Source organism: Phacochoerus africanus, chromosome 1 (assembly GCF_016906955.1).
Source record: "Phacochoerus africanus isolate WHEZ1 chromosome 1, ROS_Pafr_v1, whole genome shotgun sequence".
NCBI lineage: Eukaryota > Metazoa > Chordata > Mammalia > Artiodactyla > Suidae > Phacochoerus > Phacochoerus africanus.
The window spans coordinates 56,292,201-56,311,524 of record NC_062544.1 but is presented as its reverse complement, the minus strand read 5'-3'; the positions used below and the strand labels follow the sequence as shown (position 1 = coordinate 56,311,524).

The following is a 19,324-nucleotide window of genomic DNA, read 5'->3' as shown; positions in this document are numbered from 1 at the left end:
CTCAGCTGGGTTGTTGAGAGTCTTCAACAGCCTTCAGTAAATGTCCACAAGTCCCCAGCAGACAAATGAACTTGTCTGTTCCTTCCATCACAAGGGTGAAACACTCTACTACTCAAGAAACAACCCGAAGAATATTCTTTCTTGCTCAAAAACATGTAAGAGCTCTTTAACATGCAAGAAAGTAAGATATAGGTTTATCTTCAAAAAGAACTAGGAACAGCTCCACTCCCCAGTTCATGCCTCTTCACACTCTCACTACTATCAAGGGTTATTGTTTTTATTCCATTTTAATCTCTTCTGACTGTTAGCCATAAGTCTCATTTCCTTGCTTATGTAATCAAAATATGTTTTCTAGCTTACTGGTAATTTGCAATGTTTTATTTATAAACTATTTATTCTACCGTTTGCCTGTCTTTTAAATTAGGCAATAATCTGTTCCTTACTGCTCAATTAGAAAGAAATATTATATAAATATTAACTCTATAATACACAGTACACATACATTTCTCAGTTTGTTCTCTTACTTTCCAGTGAGGTTTTTATTTGACTTTTATTAAGACAGATTTCTCAATTTTGTGCTCTATGGTTTCTGAATGTAAACTTCTTTCTCATGCTAAGATTAGATATATTGTCATCTTTACTGTCTTCAAGTACAATTAAGACTTTTTTAGCTTTAATCCATATGAAAGTAATTTTGGTGAACAGTATGAGCCGGAGACCTAGCTTTCCCCTTCCTCCACCAAAGGCCACCACTTGTCCCAACACTGTTTATTAAATAACCCATTCCTTCCCCCACTGACTGGAGATGCCATTAGGATACCATTCCTTCTCAACTTCCTTGGTGGAACACCTTTAACCCCCTACTCCCTCACCCCACACTGCTCCACGGAACAGCACCCTCTATTCTTGTGGCTTTAACCATCACTCCTAAGTAATGACATCTAACTATGTATTTCCAGGATTGTTACCTTCCCGGTTACAGATTAACTATCTACCGGACAGTTTCTTTCTTACCTGCACAAATCCACTCAAATGAGGTCTTTCAGAAATGACAAAATACTTTGATGCTACATATTCACTCAGATATTTCACAAGATTTCCCCCAAAACTCCACACATGCAAAACTAAACTCACTTTCCCTTCCAAACCTGCCCCTTGACAAGTCCCCATTCAAGGCACCAGTTTCTCCTGGGTCACAATCAACTCCTCCTCCTTCCTTACCCTTTCCACCCACTCACCATTTCTCCCTCCCAAACACACCTTGACTCTGCTCCAACACCCACCCCTTCTTCCATCCCCACTGCTCTGGCAGGCCCTCATCGGCATCTCCAGCAGCGGGCATTTAAACCACTACTTAATTCATCCCATGGCCTCCACAGGGGCTTCCCGAAATCCATCTTCCACAGTGACTTGCCTGGCTCTGAAGAGCATTTCCATCTCCATCTCATCTTTCTTTCAAAGTCCAGGCCAAACATCAGGAGGTTGTCACACCAACGGCACCCTACTCGGTCCCTGGCGCATTTCTGCCTCTCTATGCTCACAGACCACTGCGTCAGATACTGGCGGCCTCTTCATGTTCCTGCTGCTCTCTGGTGATTTATCGTATCACAACAGGTATTATGAAGATTATTCTTTCCCTCCTCCCATCCTCTTTTCCCATTGAGGCTTTTAAAAAAACAGATGTAGTAAAACTCTCCTTAAAGCCATTTCTAAACTCTAAGAGGAAAAAATTAATAATTACGTAATAGTTTTGAGAGGTTGAAATGCTGGTTTTAGCTAAGTCTACCATAATATGGAATTCATAAATACTATTTTTCAGATATCATGCATTGTTTATGTACTGTTTATTATAGGCAAGACACTATTTTATGTTCTTTAAATACAATTATTATGTTTAATTCCCATGACAACCCTATGAGGTCAGTATCATTATTCTCCCCCTTTTATAACAAGAGAAATCAGGCACAAAGAGTTTTTAGACATTTGATGAAGGTTGCACAGCTAGTCAACAGTAGAACTTGGACTAAAATCCAGAGCTGACTACAGATCTCATCTCCAGACCATTACACTAAACTGAAAAATGAGAAGCGAAAAACTCAATGAGCCGGAGTCAGGAGTCTGGGGCTCCATCCGCAGCCCCCCAATCCAGGCATGCAACCTTGGCCAAAACCCCCAACACCTCTAAAACCACATAGGTGTGACCCAGGGCCTACCTGCCCTCCTTTAAATGTCGTAAGAAATTCACAGCTGTTGTCTTCCTAGGACATCTTGCTTGTCATGTCTATGAACGAGGAGATGAGATGTAGACTGTGAGCAGAAAGGCTGCTCCCCCACCCCTGCCCAGCTGAGTGCAGTTCCTCATGGAAACCCAAGATGCTTTTACCAAGCACTTCCAACCACCGCATCAGGACAGATGTCAGGCAGTTACTGTCAGGGAACAAAATAGCAAAAAGCTACTCTCTTACTGTTCTTCCAACGCTTTTGATTGGTTAGCTCTCGACTCAGCAGGTGCGGGCTCACACACACTGAGGGCCCGGCTGATAAAGGGAGCAACAGTGGCCTGGGAAAGGCAATGAGGAGGGGAGGGCTGCAGCAGGCACCTAGCTGGCTATGTCGTCAGTATTACTACCACTGTGTAGGGACAAGCATCTGGTATAGTCAAAGACTGTCAAGGTTTTCATAAAGGGCCAGAAATGCAAGGGTTTTTTTAAACTGTGAAATTTCCTTATTTTTAAATGCTGGCAACTAATCCCAATGTTTTAAAAAACATTATGTGAGCCAAATAAAACGCATCTGCAGGCCAAATACAGTTCTTAGGGCACCAGTTAACAACCTGTTTCAAAACGTATTGGCATAAAAAAATTCTTGTCTTGCTGTTGAAATAATCTTAAAATATAAACTGTTTGAAGATTTATATTTCAGGGCAGATAGTGACTAAAATGTGCCTGAATGTTTCCTTAACATTCTTTGGGGTTAGAATCTGAAAGTTCTCCTCTCCAAAAGAATTGAAATGGGCTTTTTTTTTTTAATTGATCATATTACTCAATCCCAGATCCCTAAATCATAAGCAGCATTTTAGAATACAAATAATTCTCCAAAAAAAAAAAAAAGAAAGAAAGAAAGAAAAGAAAAGAAACAAAAATCTTTTGCTTCGGACCAGGGTTACAGGGTCTTCTAAGAATGTGAAAGTAGAGCATTGACCTAACATTTACTTGAGTCTTCCACAGAAGATTGCACAGAGAATGAAAAATACAACAGAACCTGAACTAACTGGCATTTGTCAATACTATTTTGGAAAGGGGCTTTCTATCAAGATAGTGGGTTCTACAGACCAGAGACATGTGAGCTTGACACTGACCCCACATAAGATTACAAAATTCATTAGGAAAGAGACCCTAATGCAACGTAGCTCAGCCCCACCTCACCCCTTACTTGATGAGGCCACTGGACTGGGAAAGCCAGTGTCAGAAACAGACACGAAATATCTGGCTTTGAACAAGACCGTCTGTAACACCTGAAAGATATTCGAGAGCAAGATAAAGAGATTCAAGTTGTATATAAAAAAGTGAAGGGGGCTCTTTCACCCCGCGATCAATCTTACTCAAAGGGTCTAAAATGGGATGCTGCCAACCTGGGATAAAGACTTTGGACAGACATGACAGGGTTCTGTTTTTCTGGACACTTTCATTAATGAACTGGAGGGAAATACAGGAATCACACTCATCAATCTGTGGACCAAAAAAATGAGCAAAAAAGAAAATAAATATATTGGATGTAATAACGAGGATTCTAAGAAGTTAATCTAACAAACTAATCCAAGAAGATAAATTTAGCATTGATAATTTCAAGGTCCCAAATAAAATGATGATGACGATGATGATGACAATAACACAGAGAAAATGAACAAATACAGTTTGGAGGAGATATGATTTAGCAGCAACATGCAGGAAAAACACCAAAAGATGGTTAGTGAGATGGGCCATTAACACAATGCAAACTGCCAGAATAACAAGAAGTGGGACAACTCTTTTGTCTCATTTTATCACAATATCTAAAATCCTGTCTTTCAGTGGTATTAAAACTGAAGGATTTGGAGTTCCTGTTCTGGCACAATGGAAACAAATTCGCCTAGTATCCATGAGGATGCAGGTTCAACTCCTGGTCTTGCTCAGTGGGTTAAGGATATGGCATTGCCATGAGCTGTGGTGTAGGTCGCAGACGTGGACTGGATCCTGAGTTGCTGCGGCTGTGGCACAGGCCAGGAGCTGTAGCTCCAACTGGACCCCCTAGCCTGGGAATCTCCATATGTCTCGGGTGCAGCCCTAAAAAGAAAAAAAAAATTGAAGGATTCATTTTTACTCTAAAAATAAGTAGATAATCCAACACCAAGGTATCATTAACATGAAACATAAGCTATTATTATTGTCTTCATTACTACCCAAATTATTATAAATTCTTGTTTCAATATAAGTCTTACTTGAAGTGTTTTTAGCACATCTCTCCAAAAGTGCAGTCTACTCCCTATTTTTCCCTCAGCTTTACTGAGGTATAACTGACAAATAAAACTGCATATACTTGAAGTACACAACGTGATAACTTGATAGATGTATATGTGCACTGTGAAATGATTACATAATTCAGCTAACGAAGCATCTACCAACACACAGAGGCCTTCTTTTCTGCGTGTGATAGAAATGCTGAAGATCTATTCTCATAGCACATTTCCAGGTTACAGTACATTATTATTAACTATAGATCCCCAGAACTTACTCATCTTATAACCGAAAGTCTGTGCCTTCTGGCCAACATCTTCAGCTCAAGTGGCTATTTCATTACTCCTACTTTGCCTACTCTGTTTTATAACTCCACTCACACTTAGGGACCCCTTGATCATTTAGCACCTTAAAGGTAAGGCATCAAGAAATCTGTGTTTGATACCTTTAAACACAATGAGTGCCTTTTCACTATTTAAGTTCAATCAAAAGTGTTAAGAAAAAGGCATGATGGGTTGAGCATGAGAAGAGCAGAGTCATTACTACTGCGAGTGTCACTGCCTTGACATTATTAGGACGATAATGACAGACTTCTGGGACTGGGGCTGGCTGGGGCCTTGCGGCGGCTTTGTCGGTTCTGTCTGCACGACTGCCAGGTTGCTCACTGGTCTCTGGATTCCCAAGCCTCCATGACACAACCTGAAACACCAGTCTCACATGGCTGAAACACCAGTCTCACATGCTAAAATTTTCCATAGCTCTCCCTAGCCCACAGAGAAGGGACCAACTTTCAGCATGGCACGAGGCCTCTCTGCTGTTTCATGCCACTGTTTCAGGCCACCTACCTCCACCCTCTGCCCCACACTGGCAGATATGCCAGGCTTTGTTGTCCTCTGTGTCACTGCACACACTGTACCCTCTACCCAGAATTCTTGTCCTTCCCACTCCACTCTTCCCTGTCCATTTAACAAACACCAACTCGTCCTTCAAAACTCAGCCTACATTGCTCCAGATCTAGCCTTCCTCAGTGTCCTTCCTTATTGGTCCCCAGACAAATTTCAGTTGTCATGTCATCTAGTTGATCATTCTTATCTATCTTAAATAGAATTAAGAAAGTAAAATATTTCTTAACATTTCTATCGAAAGCTTAGAGACAAAGGGCAGATCAGACCTACTCAGCAATGTTATGTGAACTTCTCTGTCCCCATGAGCTTTCGAGTTTTTGAGCCCAACAATAGAGCCCACGGGATGCATGATCACAGCAATCACAACTTTGACTATTTGTGAGCTGAAAAGTTCCCAAACAGAGTTATCTGTACTTTTACTGAAGCTGGCATTTGAGAAAGAGTAAGTTGGCTAAACTCCATGTCTGTAGGTCCACACAGCTTGGTTGCTCTCTAGTTACTACTACATAACCCAGTACATCTCAGGAGAGAGTATTTTGCTGTGACCCCTCCCGCCCCCAACTAAAAAAAGAAAGCTAACCGCTGGTTCCAGTGGAGGCCAGGGGAGTAGGGTGGGCCATGGAAAGCAGGGCTATAGACAGAAGAAATGTGACATAAAGGAAGAATTAAATGTTGGCTTTAGTAGCGGCTCCAACTATGAAACCAACTTCTTTTATTAGACTGCATGGGGGAAATAAAACACAAGGTCAGTATTTGTCATGAAGGTTATGAGACATCTTTCATGACTACTGACCATTTACTTTATGTCAAAATACTTACAGCTGTTGCCAACTTTAAAATAACTTCCCTACACAAGGAACAAATTATAGAATTAATGTATTTTTATACACTGTCAAATGGAAACCTTATTTTAAACTACATGCTTTACTGTCCTCATCCTCAGTGAGACCACGTGCTAGAATTTCTCAAATGGGATATCCATGAATTCGGTTCATCCTAAACGTATTGGTAGAAATCTATCACAATAATTTTATGCAAGATAATCTCAAAAAGGCATGTCCTTCACAGAAGATATATACCAGCAATTTTAAGACTATTAGCCTAGATATTCTCATACATGTATAAGTCATCACTAAATCATCAGTGAATGTCAAGGTGAAATAACCCTCATCTGCTCCTCCTGTATTTTGTGAAACAAGCAGGAGGTGATATTTGTGTTCACTGAAAAGTGAGAGGAAAGGAGGCCTACTTGACTGTCAACTGTAGTAACAGCGGTTTATTGAGCATGTGCGCCTCCTGGCCCTGAACTGCTCTGGTCACTTTCCATATCATTCAGGTGGTGAGGGCTGCTGTATCTGATGCCTACCCACTAGCTGGGGGTAAAAAAGACCCTTAATAGTTGCTAATGAATGAATCAATCACATTTCAGCAACTCAATAACAGGAAAGAAGACTGGACCCTGACCTTTAAGAATTTCTCATATAGTACTATTGAAGACAAGAGAAGGATAGGAGTTCCCATCATGGCGCAGTGGAAACGAATCCAACTAGGAACCATGAGGTCGCAGGTTCAATCACCGGCCTCGCTCAGTGGGTTAAGGATCCGGCGTTGCTGTGACCTATGGTGTAGGTTGCAGATGCGGCCCAGATCTGGCGTTGCTGTGGCTCTGATGTAGGCCGGTAGCAACAGCTCCGATTAGACTCCTAGCCTGGGAACCTCCATATAACATGGGTGCAGCCCTAAAAAAAAAAAAAAAAAAAAAAAAAAAGGACAAAAGACAACAGAAGGAAAAAAATGCCTTTGATTCAAAATAAAATTTCTTGGCAATGGAAAGCATTTCAGTTTTAAAGTAAACAAAAATTCAACAAAATATTTCCCAGTGACTGGAAGCAATATTTTGTCAGATCCTAAAATGCTTTTTATAACAGTTTGATATAAGTTATACTATTCTGCTTAGAAATCCTGTATTAATAAGATTATTGGGAGTCTCCGTCATGGCTCAGTGGTAACGAATCTGACTAGTAGTATCCATGAGGACACAGGTTCAATCCCTGGCCTCGCTCAGTGGGTTAAGGATTCGGCGTTGCCATGAGCTATGGTGTAGGGTGCAGACATGGCTCAGATCTGGTGTGGCTGTGGCTGTGGTGTAGGCCGGCAGCTGCAGATCTGATTCGACCCCTAGCCTGGGAACTTCCATATGCTGTGGGTGTGGCCCTAAAAAGAGTGGGAAAAAGAAATAATAAGATTATTGGCATCAGTCATAACAGAACAGAGAGGGCAAGGTAACATTCATCTAACACTACCGGCAGGTACCTTGAGCTGGATATTACTATTCCCATTTTACAGGTAAAAAAATCAGACACAAAACTTGCCCCAGTTCATACAACCAGCAAATGAGAAAGGAGATCGGTTCTCCTTCCCTTTACTACATAATATGCTTTACATATTGGAAATCCAGGAAAACAAAACTTGTGGTCACCTGTAATTTCAACACATAGAGAGATGGTCTCACCTAGCATTCTCTATACAGTCTTCCTTGCATTTTCTTACATTATAGGTAGAAAACTGTGTGCGCTCTCTCCCTTCCTCCCTTTCTCTCTCTCTTCCTCTTTCTCCAAAAACAAACCTTAGGTCAATTTACACGTGCTATTTTGCAATCTGCTTTTTCAGTTTACAAATTTGAATATATCACTGTCAACAAAGAAAGGCTTTTCCATTACATGTATATACCACAATTTATGTAATCAATCTCCCTATTATTGAACATTTAAGTTGTTTTTAGCTTAGAACTATCACAAACAAAGCCCCAAAATCATTTTCACAAACTAGAGGTTGAGTTTCTTGGTAAACTTTCTGAGGAGGTCACCAGAATCTGATGATGAGTTTTTTCCAAACTTGGGAGAGCAAGTCTCCTGATTTTGAGACACCCCACTAAATGGACTTCCCACCAAGGCTACTGACAGGAATACGGTGCCCACATGCCTTGTGTAGGCGAGAACCACTGCTATAGATTGGTCTCTATGCACATGCTTTATTTTTTTTTCCTTAGTTTAAATTCCTAGTGGTGGAAATGCCTGACTAAGGGACATGGCACATTTTTGAGGCTTTCGATGAGTAATACAAAATTGTCCTCCTGGAAAGTTATAACAATTGAAATACCCACCAGCAGCATTTGAAAGTGACAATTCCCAAAACCCAAGGGTTAGCCAGATTTGTTTTAAAACAATCAAATCACTCTATGGCCCAAAGTTTTAAAATAGCAAAGCTATTGATAAAACATATCTAGAAAAACAGCAAACAATTCAGACAACAAATGCTAGATTTTAAAGTACATGTTTTCAAATACAAAATATAAAACCTGAATGACACCACATCCTGGCAGACCGAACAGAATATTAGACAATCTAGCGACACCAGGAAAATCTAGTGACATGTGCCAAGTGACATGTGTAAAACTTCACATCTTCTCTTGCCCATCTGCCTAATATTAGTTTTAACAGTTTGGGTTTAATGGCAACATGCGCTATTGTTTAACAAGAAACTCATGAAACTGTATAGTCCTATAGGTACCATCTTATAGCTAATGTAGCAATTTTAGGTTCTCAAAATTCTCTTATGTATTCATTTATTCAACAAATACCTGCATGTCTACTCTGGGCTGCATGTCTACTGTTCTAGGCAGTGAACCCTATCCATTTCCTGCTGTTCCAGAGGTAGCTCAGAACCCTGCAGTTAGGAATCTGCAAATTATGGTTATGGGGCCAGTCTGGAACCACCAAATTCTTGGGTAAATCAGAACACCTTTGGGGCTTGGTTTTTCTATCTGTAAACTTAAAAAGTTGACCAGATGATCTGAGGCCCCTTCTTTGGTTTTGTTTGAATGCTCAAGCTCCTATTTTTCCTAAGCACTTTGCATTTTAAGTTCTATAGAGTTCTTCCTCTGAAGTCAGAACCAGGTTCTCAGTCAATCTCCTCCCAAATTTAACATCTACAGTAAAATTTCAGTGATCCAGGTAAGTTCAAAGAATAACACAGGATAAGATTCCGTTAGATGAATACTTATCCTCTCACCCTTTAACTGTTTCTTTGAAGAGGATACTAAAACATTCTTGCCTCCTTCGCTGTTGTACTGCACTATAAATACAATGGCATGAAATGTGAAACAGGACCCACTGGTATGGCAGCAGGTCTCCAAGCCTGTGGATGGGAAGGCTGGCACCCAGCTTTAAGGTGACATGCTGGCAATTGCAGCACTGAAGTCGTGGTGGTGGAGTCTTACATCTCTCCAGCTTACCCTCACTCCCAATCAAAGGTACATTCTGTCTACAGAACGCCTACAATTCTCTGCCCACCAGCATTTCCAATATTAGAAATGGGAAGCGTTATTTCTGCCGCCACTTGTTATTTTGCACCACATGTTCCTGCTACCACCATTTCAACTGTCCTCTGATCCAGGGTCTCCTTGGAGAAGCCTGCTGCTGCAAGAAGTTAGAGGAAGGCAAGGGGCCTTAGTATCCAAGTCACCACCTAGGGAAGAGGCATATGCTTTCTGGAAGTATTAGCACCTTCTTGTGGTCTTCCAGGATACTGCCACTTAATATTACAGATAGATATTCTTAGCTATGGGCACACAGGATGATTCCACATCTTCCTCTGTACCTGCCCTACAAACCAGAAGAATGGGTAAGAACCCAGATTTTCTCATCTCTTTGAAAAATACATGAAAAATTACCCACCAGAAGTTTTACTTCAACTTCCAACATAAAAGCATAAAACAGTATCTGATAAATACAACCTTTGCTCATAAGGCAGCAGCAGCAGCCAGGACTGGTAGGAATGTCTGTGTGGTAAATTTTAGACAATGAAAGACAAATCTGGAACTCCTGCATCTCTATAAGTTCACAAAGAAAATATAAAGGTTGTAGTAAAAGTACTTCAACTCAAGCATCTAAGCCTCCAAATGTACCACTGACCTATAAAACAGATGCTTACAGGCTTCTGCAATTTGCCTGAAGAGCTTCCACTGTAAGGAGGGTGACAAAAGGCAAAAGTGACCTGACTTAAGATTTCACAGTCACAGAATAAAAATCCATCCTTTACACAATGTGAGCACAGGGCTGAGAAGAGAATGCAGGAAGGTAAAATTATCCTAAATGGGAACAACTGACTGGGTTCAGGTGTCAACCAATTAGGGTAGGAAATACATCAAAAACCCTCATTCTGAAAGATTACGAAACACCTGATATTGAACAGGAGCTTAAAAGTCACAGTTAAGAAAAAGATAACAGATTCTTATTATGCAAGTATAACAACTTCTTGGAACAAAACTCACTTCCTCAGCTTTTAGTTAATATAAAGGAACATATATTTAGAATGACAAACGGATTAGAAATTGGGAAAAGGAAATACCATAGTTCCTGATACTCCCTAAAATAGAACATGTACACATTGTTCCTGTGAGAATAAAATGTACCTGCATAAAGTACATATATTTTATGTGCTCACTGGTCTGTCATCTGCCCAAAAGGATTAAAACATTTGCTATATAAAAAGGCATCTCTGAAAATTCTACACTTTAGCAAATGGCTAATTCATGGAAATCAAAGATGGAGCTTCTGATTAAATTACTCAGAAATCACCATAACATCCTGGAAGATTACGCACGTTTTTAAGGCTTCATCCTTGAATTTCAGGGAACAGAAATCAAATGCAGCTGACTTAAAGCAATAATTTGCGAGGATGTGTTACTAGTGGAATAGATTTGGTAATGTCAAGGGCCAGACCCAAGATGGAAAGCTTAGGTAAGGCTCCCAAATCTAGGTATTTTGACCAAAGCCAGGCAAGATTATCTTTTAAACTCTCTAATTATCCATTAATTTGATAAATATTCACAGCCCCTCCTGACCAAGGCTGTTCCAGGCACAGAGAAAGCAACCAGGAACAAGCAGGTTTCTGCAGGCCTCCTGGAGTTTCTAGCAGCTGGAGAAGCAGCACCCAGGTCTCTTCCATTTCTTCTAAGAGCCCCCTGACCTAGGCAAACACCCAGGACACAGATCCCAGAACTCACTCTCTCCTGACAGCCACTTTTTCATCATAAACTCCAGCCACACAGGCAGACCTTTGTTTCTCTAGCAAGCGAGGCTCAATCCCATTGCAGGGCCTTTGCACATGCCATTCCCTCTGGCGGAGCCACCATCCCTCCAGATCTCCAAAAACACACTCAACTTTCTGTTCAAAACTCTGTATCTCAGAGAGGCTTCTAGGGCCTCTCAGTCTAAGACAGTAGCTCCAACTCTCCCCCTCTTCGCCACAGTGATCCTATTATATTACTTCCCCAGCACTCATCACCATCTGATATTGTCTCCTTTACTGTTTCTCTGCTTTTTGTCCATCTCCCTAAGATGTAAACTCATTACAGCAGAGTCTATCTGGCCTCTGCACTGCTATATTCCCAGTCCCTAGAAACTTGCCTGGAATGTCACAGCTGCTCAGTAAAGACTTATTTAAGAAGAGCAAATACAGGTGACATTAGCAGTTTTGTAGTACAATGACAGGTATTAAATAACAAAGAAAGACAACACCTTAAATGCTAAAAGATTTGTTTGGTCAGTTAAAGAAAAAAGTCATTATAGCTCTTTACATTAGTCCTAAAAATACTCTCAAAAATAAGCATAATGAAAATATAAACCTCATCACTGGCTAATACTCAAATTTTATAATGTATTTGGCTCAAGTGCTAGCTAGCTAATAGTCTTACTTCTACAATTTACTGTTTTAAAAGCACTCTAAGGGACCTCAATTTTTAATTTAAAAGAAAAGGCCAAATATTTTCTAAAAGTATACTCCTCCTTAAGAAGTCATTATTAACCTTCTCCCAAAGTGTACAATTTATAACCATATTATAACATTAAAATATGATATATGGTGATAATCCACAGAAGGCAGGAATATTAGCACCTAATGACAAACAAGTTTTATGAAACACAAAAAGTCTTTCTCTTAAACTGAATCAAAGGTATGAGCCTTTTCTCCACGTTCAAAATAGTTAAACTCTTAAGAATTTTTTCTGACAGGTTATCTTAACTTCTATATCTGTTCTTTTATTGAAACAAAAAGCTAAGGTGTTAATAAAGGACTATGACCTTAGTAACTGGCCTCAATGGCTCATCCTTATGGATCACTCTGAATTTTATCAAAGCAAAAGGTATGTTGGAGAGAGGGGGCATTTATTTCCTGGAACACGATGCAAAAAAGTAAGTTATTGCTGCCCTTGAGCCTTTGGGAATAATTGAAATCCACTTAAAAACCTCAAAAACTTACATTCTATAGCAAAAGAGTAGAAACAACCTACACATCCCTCAATAGAGAGAGGTTAAATAAATTATGGTTCATTCTTAATGGGGTACTCAGCAGCTGTTAGAGAATGAGACAGCTCTTAGGTACCGATATCAAGACTGCCAAGATTTTAGCACTGTGGGGGGAGCGGAGGGTGGGGGAGCTGGCGCAGAACAGAGTATACAATGTGTCCTCATTTGCTGAAAGACAAATAAAAAGAACACATACACAATGTTTATACTAGCATAGGCTTTATCTGGAAAGATATACACAAGGCACTAGTAACCCTGGGTGCTGGGGAGAAGAGGGTGCTGTGAGGTCTGGGGGCAGACAGGTATACTTTCTACTCTACAGCTTCTTTTATCTACTGAATCTTCCTCAGGTGCTCAGGTTGCCTGTCCCGCAAATTAACATGATACACTGAATTGATACCATTACTAACATATTATTCAAGGATGACCATCAAAAAGCTAAAGCTTTCAAAAATCACACAGGTTTGTTCCCTTTAACAGCACAGAACCTGATCCCTATTTCCCAGGAAAGAATTCACAGCCCTACTAATGAGAGTGCCATGCTTATGATCTCACCTATTACAAAGCAAGTTAAGCCTCAAATCAGTTCTTGGAAGGAAAATTTAAATTGGGCTTGTAACTACTTAATGAAGTCTCCAAATTAACACAGCTTCCCCTTGGCTATAAAACAGAAAGTCAACGTAAGATACAAGTAAGAGGACAGTGTTTTTAAAAACACACTACACTTAGGTTTCTTTTCCTCTACAAAGAAGACAACGAACCCTCTGATACGAGTGTAATGTGATTTCAGATCTGTAGCAAAATCATTCTTTAAGAGAAGGAGCAAGCATCATTTGCACCAAACAAACGCTTAATTTTTCTTTGGGGGGGGGATTTGCTTTAAATTAATCTAGGAATCATTTTTGGACCCCTGATTAAATGTTACTACTAAGTGACATTAATTTTACTCCAAGCGTTTTTTTAAAATTAAAAGTAAACCTGAAACTGAAAATGAGCAAATCGGAAGGCAAACCTTAACCTGAAACCTTTCTGCTGAAAAATGTATCTTAAAAGACCACATTAAAATATGCAAAAAATCATTTCCATACAAATGCCATTCAATAACAGTATATATATGTCAATATTTGACTGCATTAATCACACCATACAAAAAGGCACACAGGTATCCAACTGTAAATAAAACATCTCATATATTTTTGGTAACCAAAGGTGGGGACGAGAATCACATTATTCAAGCCCAGGAATAAAGTCACAACATTTGAAGCGCAGAGTTTTCTGTCCGTCAGAACTCATGATTCCAGCTCTGTCCTTTTAAACAACATATTAAAAGTGGCATCATTAATGAAGCGTAACTTTCATCGCCAATCCTTTAACTCTGGATTTAATCAGTATAGTGCCTTCGCATAGAAGCACATAAAAATACAGGTAAATCAAATACACCATGAGTACAGATAACTAGTTTAACGAAGAGCAGAGGCACGGGGTCACGAAAACACTCGAATGATTACATCTGCTAGGGAAAATAAAAATTAAAGCTCCTTCCCATCCCCCAGGTAGCTGTGGCCTCAGAACTTACTGCCCTATGTGGAGCAGAAGTTCGTGGCCAGGGAGCCGGCGTCCTCCGGGAGCCGAGGGTGGCCCAAGGGCGCGAGGAGAGCGGAGCGACCTAGAGCCCCCGCCCCCCCCCCATTGCTCCCGGTCACTCCTCTCGGACGCTCCCCGACCCCGAGGCCAGAGCCGGCCGGAGCGCTGCCCCCCACCCGCACGGACTACCGGGCGCTCGCGGCGATGCGCCCACGGGACCGGGCTCCAGGCTACGCGGTTCCCACTTCTCGCACCGCACCCACCCGCTCCCCGCACTCACGGGCCGCTCCCGCGCCGCTATCTGGCCATCCCTGGCCGTCAGCCTGGCCGCCTCGGCCGCCGCCCGGGGGCTGCCCAGAGTCCGCAGTCGCCCGGGGCTGGAGGCGCGGAGGAGGGGGGCCGGGCACAACCCGCCGCCTCCGCCGCCGCCGTCTCGCCTCCCTTGTCCCAGCGCTGGGCTTCTCCCGGCGGCCACAGGCGAGAGGCGGCCCGCTGCCCACCGCGAGCCTCGGGAGCCGCCGCCGCCGCCGCCGCCGCCGCCAGAGCCGCGCGGAGGCAGCAGTAACGGCCACGGCCACTGGCGAGACTGTCCAGCCGAGACTGCGGCGCGCGGGGGCGGTGCCTGCACGCTGCTCGGCGGGGGGCGCTGCTGCCCTGGCCCCGGCCCCGCCCCCGGCCCCGCCCCGCCGCCCGCGCCCCGCGCGCCCCCGCCGGAAGCCGCCCGCGCGCCCCCGCTGTCGCCCCTTGGCCAGGCCGCGCGCGTCCGGCGCTCAGCTCCGGGCGGCCGCTGGGAGCAGAAGAGCGGCGGTGCGCGAGGTCGGAGCGCCGAGGGTGGTGCTTCCGCGGAGAGTCCCGTTTCGAGGCCGATCTTGGAAGGTCATGGAAGAGTCGGGGAAAGGAGCGGCGCAGCTGGTGCAAAGGATCCGGGAAGGCCGGCCTAGCGCGACGCGGCCCAGCATGAAGGAGAGCGGCCCTGAGAACCTTGTTAGTGCACACTGTAAAATAACAAAAGAGGAGAGGACAACGTAGGGCAGTGTTTTAGCTATGTAAATGTGCACGAAAACCAGCCCCTGCGCCTGGGCGTGGAGGGCGGGGGCAGGGGGAGCGATTACTTAGTTTTTGTGAGTTACCTAAAATGCCCCCAAGGGCTGGGGCGCTGCCGCTCAGGCCACCTTCCTCCTCCTGGTGCAGCCCGAGAGGGCCGCGGGGACATTCTGAGAATATCCTGGAGCCACCTAGTCTTGCCTCTGAGGCGTGGTGGGCTTATTTGTGCGGAGAAAAAAAAAAAAAAAATCCCTTAATGGGGTGAGATTTTTTTCCTCCTTGCATTGTTCCCATTTCCGCAGTTTCACTTGGCCTCGATTTTCTTCCAGAGTAAGGCACCAAATGAAATAAGCTGGAGAGCGTTTGATGGCGCAGAATCGTGGTTTGAAGATGTTTACGCTCTATGCCGGACGCGTTTGATGATGTTCTCTTCGACAATTAATTTTGCAAAGTTCAGAAATGTGCCAGATGGAGCCCCTGGCACGCAGAGTCACCGGGCTCTGCAGACACACCTTCAATAGGAAGCTAGCTTGTTTGTTTCATTTGTGATTTATTTGATGCACCAGCACCAAGGCCAACGTGTTTTTTTAGAGACCTTTGGATGAAATTCCAAAGCAATTTCTAAATTGGCAAAACGAAGCTTATTTTCTGAAATAACATTTCCCTGTTGATAATGTAACTAAAATGCTCACAAAACACCACCAGTACAGTGACTGAAAAGTGGGCTCCCTAGATAAAAATATGTTTTCAGGGTAAGACAAGGTCCCCTCTAGTGTTCCAATAGCCAGCCTCATCTGTATGCATATTTTGAAGGCCAAAATTAAATGCTTCCTATTATCCCTAAGAACCTGTTTGCAAAGCATGCTTCTACTATGTGTATCTGAACCCCTGTTTAAGACGCATAAGGTTGCTTTTTGTGTTACCCTGGTCCTTGAGTCCTTGGTGGTTTGGGAAACATTTTAAATTTTTTTGATGGAGGAAGGGGTTCAACAAAGGCAAAAGTGCTAGGGTTTAAGAAAATTGTGTTGCAGCCCCTACATGGGGTTGAAAAATTGCTTTCCAAGGGGAAAAATAATGTAGTTTAGTTCTTAGCATATTAAATAGAATGCTAACTTCTGTGACTTTGTTTTATGCATGCGCATATATATATGTATATATATAAACATTTGGAGGAATAATAATAGTTATCTGTTGGATACACACTATGTGTCTGGCACCATCCTATACCTCATTTATTCCACACAACACACCTGTAACTTAGGTACTGTTATTACACCTTAGGGTAGATGCAGGTTTTATGAGGCCTGAAATGTATGCAATTTGGGTGGTCCTCCCAAAGAAAAAAGAAAAACAAAACAATGCAGCACACCCAAGCTGTTCCAGCACCGCCCAACATGAGGGAAAGCGACAAGCGGAATATCCAAGTGGAAAGAGACCTCAGACTTAGCTGATGGTGGTTAAAATATCTTACTTTGGCCAGTTGTACAAAAACATGACCACGTGAATGTATTGCTAGGGTTCCTGCCAGGGCTTTGGATGGGGGCCTGGAAAGATGCCTTGAAGCTTATGCTTTAATTAGCTTCTCAGAAAACTTGCCTCCGATGTATACTCCCATTTCATAGGTCAGGAAACTCAGGAACTTGCCATAGCTACTAAGGAGGATCTGAGTGTCTACATTATACTGAGGCCTGCTCACCACTGTAAGAGTGGTGTTATTATACACACTTTTCATGAGAAATGATAGATTTTATATTTCCGTAACAAAGCAAGGGCTTTAAAAATGTTAGCGATATTCTGATGATGACAGAAACTCAGTCTGCCACACTTGATATGGTCCTGCTATCTGGGGTGACAGCAGTAAAGGTTCCTTAACTCTTGTATAAGATGTGAATTAACTACTGAGGATTCTTAAAGAAATTTCAACTCAATTTCAAGTGGCAGAAATTGACACCATTTTTATTTCCCTTGTCATAGACCACTCTGCTGTAAATACTATTTTATATAATATTTACTTTTTTTAAACAAAAGACCTGCGATGTTGCCAAATAAATATCAGAACATAAATTTGTTTTGTTTGATATTTATATTGTATGATATGAACAGCCTGGCGCATAGAAGTTCTCATTCAATGTTTGTCAAACAAAGAATGAAATGGAAATGATTACATAATTAGAAGGAAGAAGGTAGATTATATAAGCTAAAATTGAATGGGAATGAAGCAGCAAAATGTTACACTTAAACTACTTCCTGGATAAGCAGAATTAGTTTCTTTAATTATTTTATGCCCACAATTTGTGCTGTTTCTTTCTTTTTTTTTTTTTGTCTTTTGTCTTTTGAGGGCTGCACCCGTGGCATATGGAGGTTCCCAGGCTAGCGGTCCAATTAGAGCTGTAGCCGCCAGCCTACACCACAGCCACAGAAACTCAGGATCCAAGCTGTGTCTGTGACCTACACCACAGCTCACAGCAACGTTGGAGCCTTAACCCACCGAGCGAGGCCAGGGATCAAACCTGCATTCTCACAGGACGCTATGTTGGGTTCTTAACCCACTGAGCTACAATGAGAACTCTGAGTTACTATTTTTGTGTGGTGCCCTGTGAAGGCAAGCCAAGGATATAATATCAAATCTTGGTTTTCCCAGTTTCTTTCTTTATAAAATGGATTTATTAAAAGTACCAATCATAGGGTAGTAGAGAGGACAAATGAGTTAATTTCTATAAAAACTCTTACTGCTCTAAGTGTTTTCACTATAGTTTTCCTCAGACAAGGTATGTGTGTGTGTATATATATATATAGTTTTTCCTCCCCTCTTAGAATATCTTTTATGGTAAAGCACCTCAAATCCCTTTTGGAAGATTGCATGGTATATGTGCCTGACACAGAATAAGCAACAAATATCAGCAATAAATATTATCATTATTACCATTTCTACTAGCACTTCTACATCTGTCAAAGCAGACATGTGAGCCTGTTTGGGGGCTACATGTGGTAGTGATTTTAGTAAATCCTGTTAATCTCAGTAGGTAAAGCTTAGAGGCCTGTGAGGAGTAAATGGATATCCTTTTTATGGGTTGCTCATCACCTCCTGTCCTACATGACCTAATTGTTTGATCTGAGGAACCCTGAGTAAGGGGTGGGAGGTGGGGGTCCTTTCTCCGGATAGACTAACATTTAGTTAACTCCCTGGGTCCTAAGACGAGTCACCTCAAGAATCTTGTCAAAATTCTTATGCTTCTGAGAACTTAAATGCCTCAAGCTGCTAAGGCTAACTCCCTGAGCCAGAGCCCAGGGTTGGGGAGGGGGGCATACCAGGGCTGTGAGGAGAGCTAGCACAACCCTCTTTTTCTGGAATAAACCCTGCCTGCACCCTCTGCTCTATCCCCCTTCTCCATCCCTCTCATTTGCTCCAATGAATGGTGGTCTGACAGAATCTTCATCTCAAAACCTTGTCTTCCTCTTGTTCAGTATTTTCTTGTTTCTCTTCCCACCTCTCCCATCCTCTTTTTTCCGCATATGTCTCCACTCACACCGCGCGTCTTACCTTTCAGTCCTCCATCCTCTCAACTTTTATCTCTTCCTTTTGACTTACCAAGCCTTCTCCTCTGTCCTTGCTTTTCTCTCTCTTTCTCTATATTCTTTATCTGTTGTCTAGAGTCATTTAGGAGCAAAGCAAGACATTAAAACTGATGCTACGTTATTCCTTATAGCCCATCAAAGACCCAGAATCCTGTGCTCATAATCTCAGTTGAGCTAATGGATCCCACAAAAGAGCAATTTACTCCATTCTCGGTGGTGATATTAAGCCCATTATTTAATTTGTTCCTACAGCTACTGCACTCAGTGTGTTGCCAGAGGCATCTTGCACAGATGGAGAAAGAAGCCAAAAGATTAAGGAATTGAGCTGAGGTCAAGCCAGAGGTAGTGGAGCAGT

General features: G+C 42.3%; 1 protein-coding gene across 1 annotated transcript in view; it reads right to left on the bottom strand.

Moving 5' to 3' along the window:
• LIFR (LIF receptor subunit alpha) overlaps positions 1-14,827 on the bottom strand; it is an 81,649-nt gene extending 66,822 nt beyond the window's left edge. Inside the window, exon 1 of the mRNA XM_047766721.1 lies at positions 14,630-14,827. The gene's annotated coding sequence lies outside the window, so the exon portion shown is untranslated. The remainder of the gene's footprint in view (positions 1-14,629) is intronic.
• Positions 14,828-19,324: the final 4,497 nt, after the last annotated feature.